Here is a 21,130-nt window from a genome sequence, read left to right as displayed (position 1 = left end):
TACAACAATGGAAAACTATCTTCCAAGCAGCACCTGACTTTTTAATAATTCAAGATATTAAATAAATAAAATGAAGTACGTACCCACTGCCTTACTTCTCTAAACTCCCTCATCCCCCTCATACACATTTCATGATAAAAGCCATAGGTTAAGAGACATGGATTAGTTTTCACCACAGAAAGGGAAACTTCAACTTTGCTTTTCTAACTTACTGTTTCCCTACAAGACAAGACAACTTCCAGCTGCCATCACTATGTGTTTTATAGCAGCTTAAGTTAGCCATGTTGTATGCATAATGTCCATGTATTTTTACTGTTTGTGCTTTTAAATAATTATAACAAAAATTAAATCCCTTCAAATGAAGTTCAGTACAGTATTTTTTCAATTACAATTTCTTTTTGTTAAATAAAAATCTGTACTTCCTGTATTTCTATAGTTTTATTTTCTTTAAAATTTTTATATCAATTTTTCAATTTCTGTATGGATTTCAGACCTGGGTGTTGAGCACAGCAAAGTCAGAAATTTGATTGTTACATCCATGACGTTCATGTACATCTATGGTGTCCATCACAAAAGTGTTGTGTTTGCTCCCAGTGTACCTACAAAGCACAGTTCAAAACACAAAACAAATTTCTGCTGGTTTAGAGGCAAGAAACTGACCCTGGGGATCAAACCCACACCCTCAAGAGCTGCTTAAGGATCTTCATACCATCAAGCCGATTGCCATGTTGTGTGGCCACTCTGAGCATCTGACCTGACAGAGCTGTTCAGTGCCATAGAGAGTGTTTAATGCAGAAATGATCATGAATATGAACCTTGAATGCTCTAGGCTCTAAGCATGAAAACATCTTGCCATTTCAATTTTTAATATCTATTTTGAATGTTGTTTTTCAATCAGCATATATTTGAATAATCAAACATATTTATTTTTATCAAGAAGGAGTCTGAAATGTGAGAATTCACTGTTCTGTAGTTTTCCCCCAAGCAATCTGTGGAAAGGCAATAGCTGTATTTCACAGATAACACGTCCATTAGCAGCTCACACTGCTGCTTCTGACCAGTGGGATTATGTCACACACGGTTTTCATATCAGAATTGAAAGCAGCAGGTATCCCCTTTAATTAATTTTTCACTTATTATTTCAGACATGTTAGATCTGGTTAGATAATACATTTTGCAACAACAGTGTTGATAATGGAAGGGTAGTTATTAAAACCCCCCCAGACAAACAAACAAACAAACAACAGTGTAGACAGAAGTCAGACGTGGGTGAATGGGGTAGGGGGAGGGTTGCAGGAATTCAGGTGACAAACTCCCTTGCATAAAGCCCCTGCCAGCCTGAGGGCTGGGACAGTGCACCCAGTCACAGGGGAAGCATTGCTCACCTACTACACTGTGATGGGCATCATTGCAGCAGCATAAATGGGTTCAAAATTCTAACATGGCCTTGCCAACCCATGATATCCCAGGGTTTGAGGTTCTGAGTAACAAGTATGAGTGACAATTTCTGTGGCAAACCACCCCATTAGTAATTGTTTTAGCCTGTTCCATAAGATCACACTGGGTTTTTTCAGCTGGTGTTGATGATTAACAACTCTTTTGGAGGGATGACAAAATGAAACGCCCACAAAAAAGAACAACCAGCATTGGGAGAAACAGAAACTCATGTCTCTGGGACTGTTGCTGCTTTGGAGACCATAGGACAGAGAAGAAAGACCCCTCATTGCCTTGTCTGTCCCTGCAGACACTGTGAATAACTTCTAGCTGCTCTTTTTGATAACTGGTTCACAGCATCATGGGTAAGAGTCATAGATGAGAGCAAACTGCTATGCTTTTAGCACTGATACCAATTTATATAGTTCCCAGAGCAATGGATGAATAAATTTCACTTTTTTGTTGACTAATTTCTGACAAGCCATTTTTAGTTTTCAGACTTTGCTGTCTTTGAAAGGTTTTGTTCTGTCCAGCTGTTTATATAATGCACACAATGAGATTCTTAGCTCCTGCTTGAAGACTTAGAGAAAACTTCTGGGTGTTTTCAGGAATTTTGTATTTCCTGTTCCTGGAGCTACTCAACATCAAAATTAATGAAAGCAAAAAATAAAGAAAAGAAAAGAATAGGCCAGGGAAGGGGAAAAAAAAGGTATTTCAGAAAGGGACTATGTAGTGAAACAAGGTAATGCAGCATTACAGCTAATATCTCTGGGGTGTTCCTCTGAGCAGCATTTTCAAGGACTACTTAATCTAAAACATGCCTGCAGTCTTTGAAGTAGGGATTAAACCTCTGTGTGCCTTTGGAGCCCCCAGCATGAGCCCATCACCCAGTAGGAAGGGGAGTTATGCACCTCTTGTCTAACTTACATTCTCATATGTATCCTCACCCTCTCACTCAACAATTTTGCCTTCTAGGCTGCTTTAAAGCTCACACAAAATTCCTTGGTGATGCAGAGATGAAGCCTGCAGAACCTCTGCTCAAGTCTTGCCAACAGCATGCCCATGTCTGTGTGGATGAGCACCACACAGCACCATTAGCACTTAGGCTGTGAGGCGCTGGGGCTAAAGACTCTGTCACTGACGAGTTTTGTCAATTGGTGTGTGCAGCCACAGCCTGTGAATGAATCATGATGCAGTATCACACTGCCATGCGGCTTCACTGGCCTGCTGTGTCAGGCAAAACATTGGATATCACAAAATGAATTAAATCCCAGTGAAAAAAGGCCTTGGCATATTTAAAGAGAATGGTTTTACTCCTGCTGGAGAAGGAGACTAAAAAAACAAAAACAAACAATCAAACAAACAAAAAACCCCAAAAAACAAAACACACACACACACAAAACCAGATTGATTGCTCAATATGCACATATAATCAAGCTGTCATTTACAGGAATGAAGCAAAAATAAACTCAGTTGCCCCACTACTGACAAAGTCTAATAACCTGCATTGCTTGATGAAGAACCTGCCCAGGTCTTGCTGACTCTGTATGGCTCAGTTCCCAGTGTCCTACTGAGCACATAAGGAAAATAGCCAGGTTTTGTACAAACACAAATGTTTGCTTGAGTTGAGCCCAGGACCAATACAGTCTAACCATCATCTTGGGAAAGGAAGTTTTGTTGCCAAGTAAAAATTTAATCTGGAAGCTGAGAGTCAGTAAGAAATGGAGTTGCTTCCTCAGACAGCCCTTCTCTGCTATGAAAATCAAATCCATGGTAAGAGGAGCAGATTGAAAAAAATTGTTCTATGATGATATCTAAATACCTCCTACAAAATGATTTATGATTTTAGTCTAGTCCTGAAGGGAATTTGCAGAATTGCACAACCACTGGCACTGATGTGGGGATTGCAGACAGCACAAATTAGGCTTTAAATAATGGATCAAAAAGAGGAGCCTCAAAAGCTACTTTTTATTGCTCTTTGGGGAATAGCACAGACTATTATAAAATACTCCAGGTTGTGAAGCTCCAATAGAATTGTGTAGTTTAAAGAAAAGAAGCCTCAAGAAAGGTGGGGAAAGCTCAGCGGCAGTGAGCTGGTAGGGCTACACCTCTGTTCAGCAGAAGGCACAGGGCAGGGATGTTGGGGGGCTCTGCAAACAGCCACATCCCAGCCCTACACAGTGCTCAGCCCCTTGTCCCTTAACTGTGTACAGCCCAATGTAAACTCGCATTACTGGAGATTCAGCTGCTTCCTGCTAATCCTACATTCCTAAAATAAAACAAAGGTGTCTGTACAACCTGGTGAAGAAGAGGAATCATAGGATGATGATATTCAGGTATGTCTAGCAGGCTGCTGGTACCTTGTTTTATCTGAGCATGTTCATACCAGGAACCATTTCTGTTCCTTGTGTCAAAAGGGGCAGGCGCCACGAGCATAAAACAGCCTTTGTTAATCCAGATCTTATAAAATGCAAGACAGACCTCTCCTCAATTAAAGCTCTATAGCATGGTTATTTATGGCTCCTTAGGGTTTTTTCCGAGTGATTTTTTGTTGGGAAAAAAACCAAGAAAAATACAAAATCAATTATGATCAGATAAATATTAAATAAAAGTCATACATAAATAAATACCAGATAAAATAAAAATTGAAATACAGCAGAGAACAGTAATGTATTTCATCTGAAACTTAAAGAGGCCAATAGCAGCGAATGCTTAGCTCTCCCCAAGCAAACCAAGAGCTTGCTTGCCAGACTTAATCTCTGGTGACCAGCTCTTTGCAGCTACATGCAAGATTCAGTAAGAAAACAGATGGTACACTGGAGCTTTGCTTCGTGAAGAATAATAGATGAGTAGATAGAGCCTCTCAATCTCAGAGTGGCACACAGTGATCAGAATCCTAATCACAACCATGCTGTGATAAAAGGCTCTGGATGAAGAATGAATTAGGGCGGTTTGTCTGTTTTATCAATAAAAGTAATAGGGAGATATATTTCTTACAATTCTTTAAGCAGAGGACGACTTACAGGAGTGATACATAATGCTTATAAAGCAGTGTGAAGTGGGATAAATCACCCTGTCCATTTACTGCTTGTGCATTTGTTGCTTCTGTATTATCAGAAAGATTACTCCCTGCCTTCTGTAAAAATGGATAAGAATATATAAAAATATGCAGACCAAAATTCTCCTCCTGGCATCTCTTGTCCCCTTACTGTGAAGGCTGGCATAGGTAGAAAACAAATCAAGTGCTTTATGTTGCACTCTTTTGTTATTATGATACAATATAGACTAATGCAGGATTCTGTCATGTAGAAGTATTTGAGCAAGATTTCCATATTTGAAAAACAATTTCATGTCAAGAAGGTAATAACAAGTGAAATAACATCAATAGAACTTGAATATTAGGACAGCCAAAAAGTAATGATATTGCAGCCTAAGGCATTAGAAGGAAACAGCTTAAATTATTCAGCAAGTAAACTGATGTCATGTGGTCAATGCACTGCATATTTCACATATCCCAATTAGAATTAATGTAATAATAAAGATTGATTATTAAGTAATAAACAGTGGCCGAACAAATTACTGTAAACATAAGTCAAATCTGCTAGGACAGCATACCTTTCTCTCCTTCCAGTTTGCAGAACAGCCCTTGACACAAACCAGAACTGAACAAGCAATTTTTCATAAGTGTTTTCCAATTTCTTTGTCCATCTTGGTGACTTTTTCTGAAGAAGTCACAGAAAAATTTGTCAGCATTATTTTCTCAGCATACGTTACTGTCCAAGATGCAATAATAATAGAAAAAAATATTTCTTTGGGTTTAGGTATATGAGGCTGCACCACAGTTGCCTATGCTGGTTATAATGAAATGTGATAAACTAGGGAGGTCACATGTTTTTGTTTGTTTTGCAGCACCAAATTCATGTAAACCAAACTTGTTTATGAACTTGGTAAAACCAAACTTGTTTATGAACTTCTAGGTTTTTTCTACTGAAAGTAAATAATGATTTATGCTACAGAGATTTTAATGCTGAATTGAGGCCCCTCACAAATTTAACCAGATTTAAACATGATTGAACCAGACAAACTGCAAGGCTTCACAGCCATGCCATGCCCTTCCTGCCTTGTCTTTCAGATGATGTCAACTGGTACAAAGCTGAGCCCCACCACAGGCAGTGGCAGAGAATCTGTCCTAACATGTTCCTTTGAAGACATTGTAAATAGAGCCTTTTCGTCCTCAGCACAAATTTGTCTTTCCCACAGACACAAAACGGAAGCTGAATATTGGATGCCACAGGTTACCACTGAAAGGATTTATTAGCTAAATCAAAACACTTCATCCCACAGCTTTCAGTCTGTGGGATGGGATTCAGTCTGGTTTTATATGCAAACACTGAAAGAAAACCTACAAATCACCTGTGTAAGCCCCTTCAAGACCTTCGTATTTGTTTTGATCCCTTCTGAGTGTGTAATTCCCATTAAACAGAACTTCTGGGGTAGTGCTGTTGTTGACCTGTCCTCACATGTTGTTCTTTCATTGCTTCATTTGGTGCAAACCTTCAGAATGCATGAAGTTAGAAGCCCATTGTTTTAAGGGAGTTTATCACTAAGAAACAGCCAAGGAAATGGAAATGTGAGAATTTTATGGTGGACATCACTGCTGTGATGAGGCAGGCCCATCTTGCTTGTGTGGATCAAAACACACTGAAATACAGCTTATCTGGAAAAAAAAAAATTTTCTTTAATCTTTGGCATTGGATCACACAAATGATTTAAAGTATTCAAGACCTATTACAAAATTAATGATGGAATACATAATTGAGTACAGGGTAAATAGACCTGTTCAGGACTTAAAGTAGCATAAAGATTTCATTCTGGACTTTGGGATGTTAAAGGTGAAAAGTTGGAGGTCTTTTTTACATATTTATCTTACTAAAGATATCTGTCCACATTGTAAGCTGCTTTTAAGAAAGACTTAATGAGATGGGAATCCCTTTGCCCTTTTCAACAAAAGCTTTCCTGTGAGTTTACAGCCAACCAGTCATCTCAGAAGCCACGGGTAAGGATGGTGAGCTTGAAAGGCACTACCCGATGTTCCTAAATGCACAAACAGGAAATATGAGAGCCCTGCCTGATACCCTGGATACTTTACATTTCCTGACCACTTTGTAGAGACTTAACTGCAATACTGTGCTTTGGAGACACTTGTTCAAACACACACTGCTCTCACCAAACCTCTCCTGCTTGTCTCTTGGCATACTGTGCAGCTCTACTCTCTATCAGATTTATATGCAATATACTCCTAGATCTTGAGATAAACTAACAGGCATCTGAAAGAGACCCCAAATGAAATATTCATGAACTGTCATAACATTCATTACCATTTTATGATTCTCTTTACTTGGTTGAACAACAACGCTTTCTAGCACCCTATTAAATCAGCTAGCAAACTTTATAAATCACCAGCTAAACTACATGAATCTGTCACTTCTTAATGTACTGTCTGGACTCCAAAAATACTTGAGTACATGGCAAAGTCATACTACTTATAGGACTCTCTTTGCTGTCATTCTTCAGTATTGATTTTTCTGGGCAAACTCTTACTGTGTTAAGAATTCACCATCTTTTTATGATTGAGTTTGAGTTTACAAGAGAGATATGCCAAACAGCTAAAATCTAACAGATCTTTAATTTTGTAATTATGAAAAGATACTTAGCTTATTTAGGAAAAAAAACCCAAACAAATTTGTATGAACTCACCAATTACAATGAAAACTTTTTGCTGAGTTACAGTGAAGAGAATGGGGTTGTGCAGATCCAGCTAAAGCTCTGCAAGGCTCCTAACACTAGACTGAGAGCTAACTCAGGCTGCTGGAAAATGATGCTAAATCCTAGTGAAGGAAAGTGGAAGTGACTGGAATTGCTGAGGACACAAATGACCTAAAGAAGAATCAGATCTGTCCATTTCCATTAACATTGTCACCTCTCATTTGAGGGCCTTCTGGGCAGAGATCTGCTTGGCTGCCTGTACTGCATTTTTCCCACCTATCCCTACTGGATTACAATAGCTCTCAAACCAACTTTATCAATGACTTGCTGCCAGAATTGACAAGGTCCTTCCAACTGTTGGATTTACTGGAGTCCACACCTCACCCCACTTCATCTGCCTTGTTTCTTCCTGGTTTTGTTTGGTTTGCTAAGTCTATTTCTCTCTGTGCTGCTTGCTAAAATCCAGAATCTATATAGTACTTTGTCATGACAAATTTTAAACAATTCTCTGATGGCTGAGTTTGGTCACATCAGCCTAGTCGATAATGTAGCTGAGAAAAAACCCTGCAAGTTATTGAATTAAACCCCCGCATCAAAACCAAAATAAAGCCATCAACTATTTCCTGAATTTATTGGCTATGATGACACCTGACATCTGCAATATTTCCAGCAGTATCTGTTCCATTGGTAGCATTTTACAAGGTCAAAGTTGCAATAAGTTTTGTGTTCTGAAACTGAAATATTCTTTATCTGAGCATTTCACCCTTTTCTACTATGCACTGGGTCTTATTGATTCACGTGACTTTTGCCCCTGAAGCTATGGAAGCCTAAGCACAATTTGAAGCTCATTCTTTTCCTGTAAAGAGCTGATAGATAACCTAGATATTATTTACACACAAGGTTAGCCTCCTGATGCCAGTCATCTATTTCTGTGCTTGAAGTCAAGCACTGGCTTAAGTGCTTTGTCAGGTTAGAGGAACAGAGCAGGTCCAGGCCCCCCGACATCAGCAGGAGCTGCTTACAGACACAAAATAACCTTTGGACCAGGCCAAGGGTATTTGTAACCATTACAAGAACATTTGACATGTCTATATATGTATCCATTAAAAAAAAAAAAACCTATGGAAAAGACTGAAAATTTCAGAGCAGACTCTAAAATTTTGGTAGATTTATTTGAATTTATAGGAGCCTTTAATTGTTAGTGGAGAAACACTGTGGTAAGTGATATGAAGCATGGTTTTGAATTTCAATGTCACAACAGAAAAAGCACCACAAGGAAAATTATTATTTTGTATATGTTGACATGCTAACTTTAATGAAATTAGATATTTTCTTTCTTTCTTTTCTTTTTTTTTTTTTTTTTTACTTCTTTCTTGCCAGTAACATGTAGCAGATCAGAGATTTGGTTAGGGTTCGTTCTGGTTGGTTCTAAACAATGTGAAAGAAACTCCAGACTTCATTTAATAGAAAGGAGCCAGTCTGGCATCCTAGTTTTGGCTTCACAGAGTCAAATGGCAACATTCTCCTTATCTTAAATAGGGGAATATTTTATTTTTGGTGATTATGTGCTACCACATAAAATTCTAATATAATTCTTAATTTTTATAAACACTTCTCTGTAGAGCACATTTCCAAAGATGAGTGTGCAAGGATGAAAGAGCTTTCCCTGCCTTCTTTTGAAGAAGCCTGTAGTTTATATTGGAGGTGCAGTAAAAAACAAGAAACCTCAATCTACTGCAGCTGCAGTGTAGATGTTTGACTCTTTAACTTGGGAGGAACATTTGCTTTGCAGATACCTTCCTGACTGTGATTTATTGTACTTTATTGCAACAGAATTGGGTGTTGAAGTTAGCAGAGCAATATTGCAAAGAAAATATACTAAAAAGCATCCCATAATGGAAGTAATTGCAAATTTTTCTGGAATGTTTTTCCAAAGGAGAACCGCTTTTGATTAATAATTTCTACAGAGGATAAGTTTTTTCCTCAAAAGATTTCAGATTATGGACTCATTATTTTTAAGAAGCTTATCTAATAAAGCAAAAAACCAAACAATTCTGCCCCCTTCTCTTCTATGAAACCTCACTTTTCTGCTTCACATCTACTGTATTGCACTGACTTAAAACTTGGTAGTGCATTACACAAGCGGTATCCTCTGAGGTGTTTGACAGAAGACAGCATTTTGTTGCCCTTCCTGTGTAAGGAACATAAAACACAACATGAAAATCAGTAACCGAAGTTGATTGTTTTAACTAAACTTGAACAGCACGGGTTTTCAGTTCAAGATACTTTGCGTGACTTATTATTGAAGTTCTGGATATGTCAGCTTTTTCAACTGTCAGACCTTTAAACTGAGATATTCCATTACAGGTCAAAAGTGGGTTTGGTGTTAATTGTCACATCACGCCTGCTCCAGTTGAAATTCAATGCAATGACATCAAAATTCTGTGGTGCACAATACAATATCTCATAATAGTACCAAAATTAATCTGGTTTCCAAATAACTGCCATTTTGCTTTAGGCCTTTAATTGCTTCATAACAATTTAATTTTGCTTCCTGAAGCAATGGCTACATTTGCTAAGGAATTGCCTTTTCAGTTCTGGGTTGCAAAAAAAAACCCCAAACGCAAAGAATAACAACCTAAAAGATTGGCTTAGAGGTTTCCATCAGACACGCCAACAGCTTGGAAACTACTTTTGTTAAAGATGAAACATCTCACTGACAATATCACACCAATTTGTATTGTTAAAATGAAATATTTATATTCTAGATAGCGAAGGTGAGATTCAGTTGCTCAGTTGTGTTTGTCTAGTGACATTTGAGATATCCTAGGGTGGCAGTGACCTCTCTGCAGGGCTGGCATTGAGATACAGTACATTGAAGACATCCACATTGCTCTGAGGCAGCAGGCAAAGGCTGGACAGGACACCTCACTCACATGAAATAGCATTTGATGTCATTTTTGGGTCTCTGAATTCTTTCTATAAAATATGTAACATTATATTCTTAATCCCACCAGACACTCGGTACCTGGATGAACATTTTCCACTTTAGAAAGTGGAATTAGAAGGAAATTAGAAGAATTTAGAAGAATTAGAAGAAAAGGAGCTATGAAATCCATGTTTTGCTTCTCATAGATGTATCTGGACAGAGACAGGTTACTTATGGACCTTTACCCGATACCTAATAAGATAATGTCATGCTTGCAAACTAGTGAGTAAAAACAGAGTGCCTTGCTTGGGGAAAACCACTGGGGAAAAAGCACATGAAAGCCATAGGATTGCATACCATGTCTGAAGTAACTATATTCCTTAATCCTGCAAAGTCCTAATGAAAAGAATAGGCTTAAGTCTTACCCCTCATCATAGGAGCCAGAGGACACGGGATTTATTAGCCTAGGAACAGCAATATTTTAATGCCATTATCTGAACTGAAGCAGGTTTTAACTCTAATGTCTGAGATTAAACTGATGTGTCACCACCTGTATCATTCCCGAGCAGGATATTGCTAGTAAATTTGAAAGAGGTAGCTCAGATATTTTTAGTGTTCAGTTTTTCAGATTAGTAAGATAATTCCTATTTTGCATAGTGTTAGTGTCCCTCCTGTTCTTGTTTGCAAAAATTTTTAATGAGCAATTAAAAAGAAAAAAAGAGAGAAAAAAAATCCATGCCACAATAAAATATTGGCTTGTCAAGCACAAAAATATCTGGCACCTGACTGATAAACTAGAATTTGTAAAGCTTCAGATCCCTGTGAATATAATGTCTATTTGATATCCAGCAGAGGAAGGAGGGGTACAACATTCATAGACATCATTAGTTATTCACAAACTAGTGAATGAACACGAGCCCGCTAAAGAGGTGAGGTTTTCTTGGTTTGTGTTTTGGGGTTTTTCCCCCCATAAAATGCAATCCAGAATACATGTTGTGTTTTATGCTTTTGCCTCTCAGTTGTTGAATGCTGTTCCATGACTTTGATTAAAAAAAAATAAGAGACAGAGTCCAACAACCTGTATTTAAAGAGTAGAAGTAGATATGTTCTCAAAACGACACATTCACGGCTTTCAGCCTGTACAAGCACAAGTTTGTTCAGTCAGCTTCTGGCTATGATCCAGTCAAATAGTTAGATGTTTGAATGAACTCAGAGAATTATTTTTACAGTGTGAAGAATTTTGATTCTTGGCTACAACACTTACTTTAAATTGCTTAGTCATGTGAGAGTATAATTTCACTAGCTAGCAGATATCCCATTGAAATTTCACTTGCAACATGCTTTAGCTAACTGGCTCTGACCTTAGGTAAGGTCACGTCCACAGCTGTTTAAATAAAAATATATGCCATGATAACTCACAGTGTGCTCCAGTCATGCAGAAATGTGAGTGAACAGCTTATTGATTTTAGTGTCTGACATGACCTGCTCATAATTAGGAAATCAATATCCTGGGTTCTTCCTCTCTTCTCCACCACCCACCTTTTCCCAAATTCACAAAATATCTCCATGTTCAAACAGTGCTGATGTTGGATTCCCATCCCAATTCTTCAAGCACTTCTATAAAAGTTAAATGATTCCCCAAATTTTACTTTGGTCCAAAGGTCTGGATGGTGGCTGAGGAAGAAAGTTACTTAATAGTACAAAATAACATTCAAAAGAGATCTTAAAACATGGCAAGGATATAGCAGATTTTTTCTGATAATAAGATGATAACTACATTAGAAGAAAAAACTCAGCTGACAACACTGGTCAAAACATTGATGCCTCATCAACTGTCCCAGTTGACAAAACAGCTGCTGAGTGTGATCTTCTCCCACCATTACCCCGTGGCAGGGAGGCCTTAGCCCTTTGCAAGATGCTTTTGACTTCAGCACTGCTGTGCCCAGGTGACACTTCCCAGTTAGGTCCCCACTAGGTACTACTGGTCTGTCAGCAGATTTATAGAATGCTACAGGGCTTGAAAACATTTGGGGTTATTGCTCTAGAGCAGAACAGGGCATGCAGACAAACTAATGGAAGAGATCAAATATTGAAATAACACATATAAAAGACCTCAGGCATCTTACATGCATCCCAGAAAAGAGTCAATTATGGGGAACAGGAAGAATCTAATAATAACCAAAGTAGGCCATATGCAAACACTGTCATCCTGGCAAAAATTTGAAAGAAGCTATACAAATAGCAGTGAAGGAAGACAAATATGCACACTCAGAGCATGCATACCCCAGAGTACCCTTTCTGAATTACCTTATGAGAATACGATCTACCAAGCTGGGGGAATCCAAATTCAGATGAAGCTACATTTCACCTGAAAAGCCTGCCAAAGCCAAGCTTCTTTGCACTCCCAATCTGCCAGAAATACACTCAGAAAAAGAAAAACCCAAAACAAAACCACATCAAAGATGTTTGTACTTGCCCAGTTCTTTATACTGGCTAAGAAAGGAGAAATGCACAATGTTACATCCTTTTCATTAGGCTTAAAATGCAGAAGCAGCATGTAAAACTAGCAGGAATTATAATTAGAAGATAATAATATTACAGGAAGCCCAAAGCAAGGACCTGAGTTTCAGCAAGTCTTTGAAAATACACAATTTGCACTCTTGCAGCTTCACATACTGAGGGTTTTGCATGGATATTAGGGTGCTGACAAAACAGCAATGTATTCCAAGACAAAGCACAAGCACAAAAACCCTCAGAGAGACATATTAGGAGTTATTCAGTGAGTATTGAACAATAGGGTTGTCAAAAGGATTAGTTTTCAGTATAAGCTTTTTTAAAATAAACATACGTTTTAAAAACCAGCATCCTCAGAAAGAATTCAGAATGTAATTCAGAAAGAATTAAGTTCTAGCACAACAGGTGTAAAGCTTCCCCCTTCATTTAAAGTACTATTCCCTAGCCTACAGTCTTTTAAGCACTGTATAAATGACCACATTGGTGTATTCCCCCATCTTTTCCTTTATACTTATCTTTGGAGCCCACAGAACAATACAGTTTGTTTCTCTTTCTTATCAGGGAGTCTGTTTACCTGCCCCAGATTTGTTACCTCTGATCTTCACATCAGCAATATTGTGGCTGAACCTCATAGTCCTGCTGCAAAGACCCCCTTCCCTTCTCCTCCTCACATTTTCATATAGTTAAGAGAATTAATTTGGTCTATCAGAAATCATTAAAATTTGAAAATAAAAATAAATCTCTTCACTTATGGGTTTATTAACTGTGCTCACTTGCAAAACAGCAGAAACAGCAGAAACAGCTCCCTTTCCTTCTGCCCCTCAGTGCTATTCCACAACAACTGAAAATAGAAAGTTTCTTTATTCTAGACTGGAAAATATAGCTCTTCATCACAGCCTTACTATGAACTAAGGTATTAAATGCTACAACAATCTGATTCAATTGTATTGTAAAAACCTCAAACTGCACTATATTCTAATAGCGGAACTAGGTTTGCTTTTTTATTCTTTTTTAAAATGAACCCTGAAAATTTAATTTCTTACTTCTGTACAGCAAAAAACACCACTGTCATAGTCAAAATAAGTCCCAACCTGATTGCAGCAAACACTTCAAAGTACAGCGCACCACAGACCCTCCCTCCTGTCCCACCACCTCCTCACACTGACGCGTGACTGAGGTTTTCCAGCATGTGCAAACATTCTGTTTCAAATGTGCTTCTCATCTTTCAGTGAAAACCATGCCTAGGCCAGATGCTTTGGTTGTATTTTACATTTATTTAATTGGTTGTCAATTAACATGAAACTGAGAAAAGCAAATCTACCCCCTTTGCAATAACTTCTTTTGAGACAAATGCCTGTGCCTCATTGTGGCTGGTTCTAGAACAAGCAGAGACTACAAAGAACTGTTTGTTTCCTGGAATAAATTTTTTGTGAGGGTGCAAATTTGCATCCACTACCATTAATTAGGTCAAGATAATTAGCAATTATCTCCATTTAAAAAGGAAATAAATGTTTAGTCCAAATAAATCCTGGTCTGTGTATTTGTGTCCTTAAGAAATTGGAGTTAACTTCTATGGGTGCATTTCATCAGGTAGAAGGAAAGTGAAGAGTGATCACTGAGAGAATTAAACTCAAATAGAACAAAAGAGCATAGCAGAAGTGCCAAGTGCTGTATTTCTCTCTTTGAAGGTGTCTATGGCTGCCTTTGCACTTTGTAACAGAGGACCACTGGCACCCAAGGTCCTACAGAAGCGGTGAATTTAGAAAGAATGTTTTCAAGGAGCAAAGTTTATCAAAGCTGGGACAAATGAGTATTTCTGTCAGCAGTAATGTCAGCTTATGCATCCCCCGTGCCCTTCTTAACTCCATGCTCTTCTCTCTGGTGTGCCTGCATGGGCAGTGATCCCATTCAGGAAAACTCCTTAAAAACAATAACTGCTATAGGCACCATTGTAAAGGAAGGACTTAGATGGAGAGAGCAGAATACAATATAAATGGGGTTTTTCCCTAGAGGTAGCTCTGGGAGAGCCTTACCGTGAGGGAGGCTTCATTCTGGCCCGTGGCTGTGCAGCCCCGCAGGCAGGTGCAGGGCTGGGGTCGGGGCTGTGCTGGCAGCAGCACGGTCAGGGGTGACAAGGACAGAGCTGTGCTCCCGGACCCCCTCTGCTGCCTTTCCCAGCCGAGCTGCAGCCACAGAGCACAGAGCTGTCTGCCAACAGAAAGAGGGATTTTTTTCCTGCCAGTTGCATAAGGAAGCAGTCAGACCTTGCTGTTCTTGTGATTTGTCTCCAGCTCAGCTGACTAAGATGTACAAGTCAGGAAACGAACATCCCTCTTATCAATTTTCCAGTCACTTTTTATGGGCGCTGTAAACTACGCTGAAGCTATCCCTTCTCAGTTCACTGTGGTGAGCTGTGAGGCTGTAACAGAGCCCAGTCCGTTTTATGTAGCCAATTTCAAATATTTGCTACAGAAGACCCTTACCTCATAACATTTATTTAACACCTTGATGTAGCAGCAGTAGATTATACCATTCTACTACAGAATTATTAACAGTCCAGAGGATCCTTTAGTTGTTAGTGACAGAGAACAGCTGAACACTGCAGCAGTGTTACTTGAATGACTCTTTCTTTAAAAGCTGTATTGCATCAGAGACTTGTTTCAATTTGCATTACCACTGATGGTCTCTTCAGTCTTTACACAGAATTCCATTAATGTCAAAGAGGAGTAATCACACATGAAATGAATGGAGAATATATCCCTTAAAATTTAATGTGTACACGATATATTAACTATCATTTTACTTTTATACTAGAATATTAACTATAATTTGCAGAATAAGGATTTTCTGAGTTCCCTCCCCCTAGAGAAAAGGAGGAACTTAATGCACAGTGTACTCTTGCTGAGCTCAGAGATGGCACTGGAGCCTACTGAGAAAATGATGCTGTGAATTCCCCAAACAACTTTAAAACAACTCTCAAAGCACCTCACACTAAACCCACACATGGGATTGAACCTCCAAACTGAGATTAGCTGCCATGAAAGGTGACATGATATAGGCTAAGCGAACAAAATACTGCACCAAATTAATGAACCAGTTTATTGGGAATTGAGGTAGAGGGTTTGCTGTCTGTAAAGAAGGAGAAAGGCCAAGCAAAATAGAAGGAGAATATTCTACTTATAGAATATTAATAGGCCAGTAAAAAACTTCATAAAATGTACATTTTTTAACTTTAAAAATGGGATAAGCAGGAAAAAAACCAGACAACACCATAAATTATATATAAAAGAATAATGGCAATACAGCTGTAAAAGATGTGTAATTTTACTGAGATAGCTTATGTGACATCTTTTCACTGATGACAAAAAAATGTCAAAACAACCCTAAAAGCACCACTTTCCTGGAACATACTGAACTAAGGCCAAGTTTAAGGTGAAAGTTCTTCAATGCTTCACCTTCATAGAACTGCTTGTTGCATCTTAGTTCCTTTGCTTCCCCTCTATTGAAGGCTTTGGCACTTTTCTTACAGACACAGTGAATGATTGTTCAAAAATCTCAGCACTAAAAAGGCAGCACCCAAGGCCATGCTCTCAACATCTACTCTCAGCAGTGTGAGCTGAATCAGAGCCTCAGTAAGATGGCACAGGTACAGAAGTGGCTGGGGATGAGATGAGGAAAAAAACAGCATTGAAAGGCAAATATCTGTTAAAGAAATATTGATTTATAGCAGGTAGAAACCAAACCAAATAAGAACACCTGCTGCAGCCCTTATCTGGCTTGTTCTCTTATCTGCATTTGGTCTTGAAACAAAATTTGTGCCCTCCTCAAGAGAACTTCTAGTACAAAATCAGTGATAGTGGGGTGAAGCGCAGCATCCAAGAAGTTAAAATGTAAAAGCATAGGCAGTAGCCTTCAAAGCCTGCATAAGTAGGGAGAAAATACATTTTGGAGAGGACTGTGATGGTTTCTAGAGTCCTTAAAAAAGGCAAAAACCTTATCAATATTGCTTTTAGGAACTTCAATCAGATTGGAGTGTTTAATAAAATCATGCCCTTCTAGGAGGACTCACTGGCCACTTCTGTTTTCTTAATTCAGCACTAGGACAGTGACTCAGTCAAGAAGTATTGTAGCTAGGGGAAGAAAGAGAGAGAAGGAAGGCAGGCAGGAAGGCAGGCAGGCAGGAAGTAAGTCTACTAAAGTTGAAAGGGTATATTAGGCTTGGTATATGAACAGTCAGTATGCTATGATTACTTAAAAGCAATAAAAACCCCACAGAAAATACTTGGAAAATAAGATGGGAAAAGAAGCATCAGGGAAACAATGGATAAACAAGAAGCAAAACACGGGTATGCTCCCAAAATACTCCAGAACACAAATGCAGACACACAGAAGAGTGTACTTGCAAACTCAAATTATTGACTGAGATTGAATGAACTCACCCTTAATGCCTTTCACATTTTCAAGACCCAAAGAAGGGAAGTTAGGCAGCCAGTGCTGGCAGTCCCCGCTGCCTGTGCACTCAGCATGTGGGCAGGGAGAATATCCTTTGATCACCTGAGTACTGGTAAAGATATCTAGAAGTTTGTCCACCCTGCAGCATTTGTTCTTTGAAGGTTTATTCTGATAGTCTTGCTCCTCTAGAGTGTATTCAATTACCACATCTATGTGAAGCAGTAGCTAGCTGTTGGCAAGACACTCACACTTTATATATCCCCATAAAACCTGGCAAAAAAAAGATGCAAAAAGAGGAGTCTAAAGCTTTTGCTTGGCTGGAGAGCACAGAGCAAAGGTACTAAATGCTTTGAAAATGCAGTGTCTGCATAGCCCTCATTGCCTCACATGGGTGCAACTTCAGTAACAGAAATTCATCACTAGAGAGGGGGGTAAGGATGCTTATTTTGTACTTAAAGAATAGGCACAGAAACTTATATACCTGAGAGAGAAAGGCACCTTCTGGAGCAGCCAGTCCTGGCACTCTGCACCCATGAAATACACCTCCTGGAACAGGATCTTACTTCACCATGCAGTGGGTTTAAAGAATGTGGGCCCAGTTCTCTCCTGGCTGGGTGTGAGCACCATCCTTCGAGATCAATGCCATTACATACATCTTGGAGAGCAAGAGTTGGTCTGTATGTGATTCGAGAAGCCTTGCAAAGAACACTAACAGCATCTGAGAGCTCTCAGTTATCCTCTGCAGACTAGGCTGTCTGCCAAGAGAACAGCACATTAGGCAGATACATCAATAACTTCCATCATCTATCCACCAAAGAAAGAGATCCATTCACCTTAAGATGCATCATATGTGGATTTTACCATGCTGAAAAGGGCAGAACTTGTAGTATTCTGAACTATCTTACTATAACAGGATTGGTTCCCCTTAGTGCTGCTCAGATTAGCTACTGCCTCAAGGAATTTATATTAATTCAGTGAGTCCCATCCCTTCCGTGACAGGAGTGGGCTATTTTGCCATAAATTGGCTAAACTCCGTGGCTATAACAGATCAAATGAGGTGTGCCCATACATAATGCTTAACCATAAAATTTAACTAAAGAAATAAAATTTGAACACTGGCCAATAAAGTGGATGGAGAAGTGGCAGAGGTGGTCTCAGCAGCAAACCTATTCCCAGCACTGAGTGTGGGACAAGCATTTCAGAATGTAAAATTAGGTGAGCCACATTCCAAGCTGGTGATTTCAATACATCTTTTAGAAGGTAAAATTTAAACTGAACGCTGTTGAACATGCTATTAATGTCATTTGCTCTTTTGCTGTGACTATTTCAGAGGTCTTGCCCAGCTATTCAGCTGAGGAACTGCCCAGCTCTGTTCTGTGCTGTATTTTGTTGCCTACTGGGTCATTTTGGCTAACACTGTGTTTTCAGATGATTATGCTGCACTGAGGAAAGGCAAACAATTCTTGCCTACATCTGAAAAACATTTTGATCAATACAGAAAAAGAAGCATTTTAGTTTGGTGTGCTGTTGTTTGCCTAGGATTGGAGCTAAAAATTGAAAAAGAAAAAACAAATTCCCACTTCGACTCTCCTTATGACATTTCTAAGTATTTTTATGTCTAAATGCTGACTTAGATCATCTGATAATTGGGTTTGCATTCCCCAGCCTGGTCCTGCCTTGTGAAAACTGGAGTCTGGAAAGATCACACTTCTGTGAATGGGGAGCAGAGAGCTGATGCTCCTACCCTAAGCAGCTATTCCTCCTCCTTCAGCCACCACCTGTTTTTCCACATTACATTCTCTATCATACATCCATTACCTGTCTTTAAAAAACACTCAGCCTTGGCAGGTAAGTCCCCTGTATGGCAGGAGAGAACAAAGGCACTGTAACTCTGTCTACAGCTCCTCTTCCTACCACTGGTTCTCTCCTTTCCAGGGCTTTCCTTAAACACTCCACTGACAGGCCACTGGTTTTACCTCCCTTAGTCTGGGATTCCTGTGAGGCTGGGCAATTAGAATTTGTCCCTAAGGCTACCTGTCTACTCAGACTTCTGGGCCAAATCTTAAAATATAATCCCAAATCCTTGAAAAATGCTTGGGTAACAAAGGTTGCAGCCACTTGAGGAGCAAGAACAAAAGGAAAGAGACACAGCAAGTCACAAAGTCACAATTGTAGAAAGGGGATTTAGGAAAGCTTGTCCCCATCTAAGCCACTGTAGGTTGCTGGGGTTTAATGTCCTGTGGGAAGCAGGGCAGCTACTGGGCCAGCAGCACAGCAAGTGTTTTCTCTCTGGGATATTTTGGGTCATTAAATGTTGCTAAAGACATATTTGTCCTTGGAAGACTTAAAAGCAAACCTTTTAAAAAACTGGCATACGGGATTCAGTAAGGTAATGAGTGATGTGAAAGAGCCAAATATTAGATTCCAAGCACTGTAGTATGACTGAAATTTCACATCACCTAGAGGATAAAGTAAAATTCAGTAACTTATTTTGAAACAGCAAAAAAGATTTCCTGATTTTATCAGTGCTGTTTGAGGTCTATTTGAAGCTGGCATGCAGCAGAGGATAATTTCCTAATATTACATTCTCTTTGAATGGCTCATTTGTTTACCATAAGCAAAATGAAATAGGATTTCAAATAGGCTGCTTCTCCATTGACTGTACCCTGCCAAGGTCTAACACACAGGCACAGGTGGGTGATTTTCTACCCAAACAATATTTCTATTTTCTACCCAAACAATAGCCAAAACTTCAGTTGCTGGCTTCCCCAGGAGGCTGCACTGTCCTCTACAGCTTGTGAGACTGAGTGGCCCTAAAGCAGGTACAGTTGTCTGGCAAGATAACAAAGGTTTGAGTGATCAAGATGAGAGAAAGGCTAAGGAGGCAGAGAAGTATTTTCTCCTTTCTCGCTTTTGGCAAAGGATGAAAAAAGACCTTGTCCTTGTGGGAAAAATGAAATGCAGAGGTAACAGAAAATGTTTGCTACAAAAATCACCAAACAAGACATAATATTTCTCTTAGTTTCAGAGGAAATAAGACAAGTAAAAACATCTGCCATCACCTATAGATGTCTTTCTTGCAGAAATGATGTGACTGGGACCAGGCTTATGGCATATGCCTCTGCTGCCCCATGGGAAACTCCTGCTTGGATCCACTGGAGCTTTTTACAGGACCTACAATGCTGGGTGAAGGACACTGATTCCTTCTGGAGAAGGACACATCATGTTCTTGCATTAGACTAAACATTCCATTTATTGCAGATGGACTGTAACAGAGTCCTGATCCCATCTCTAACCTGGGCACTCTGCCATGCTGCAAGTTCATTCCAGCAATGTACTGAGATGGCTTTGGTGCTCTTAGTCTCAAATCTCTTTGGAGACAGTCCAGGCAGGCTTTCCCTACTTTATGACAGCTCTTGGCTTGCTTCTTCCAGGCTCAGCAGTTCATTTCCAAATTTCCCACACTCCTGACATTGCTCCTCTTTGATTCAGCCGTGCCCAAACCATGCCAAAAAAAAAAGCAAAGGAAGAAATCCAGCCCTTCTGCAAGCCTGGAGTCTGGTCTCCAGATGGTGAACATCCACACCTTGCTTCATTTTTTCCCAGCCCCTAAGATGCCCTCTCAAGAGGAATCTGAGGTGTTATTACATTCCCTCCTTTGCCTCCTGCTGGCAGTGCTGCAGGGAGGGCCTTAGCTGAGTATCACATGCAGCTCCTCAAAAGCAGATCTAGAGCAGAATTCCACCCCACAACAGATGTAATCAGAGGAAAGCCCAGAGAGCATCTCCTAAACACAACATTTCCTCCTAAGGAGCAGGCCTTTGTGCCCTTCCTGACTGAAGTCAGCAATGTTTAATGTGTTACACAGATGGACCAGAAGTTTTGTAAATCCAGATGGTTATTTCTGATGCTTTTAGATGCTGGTTAACAGTTCTAAATATTTGCCTGCTGTTGGTAATCATCCACGTTTGTGAGTTACTCAGAAAACATTCAATTAGCAAGAAATCAATTGTGTTTTTAATTACCCTTTCTTCT

The sequence above is a fragment of the Camarhynchus parvulus genome, chromosome 7 (assembly GCF_901933205.1).
Source record: "Camarhynchus parvulus chromosome 7, STF_HiC, whole genome shotgun sequence".
NCBI lineage: Eukaryota > Metazoa > Chordata > Aves > Passeriformes > Thraupidae > Camarhynchus > Camarhynchus parvulus.
The sequence above is the reverse complement of the archived record's forward strand: the minus strand, read 5'-3'. Positions refer to the sequence as shown.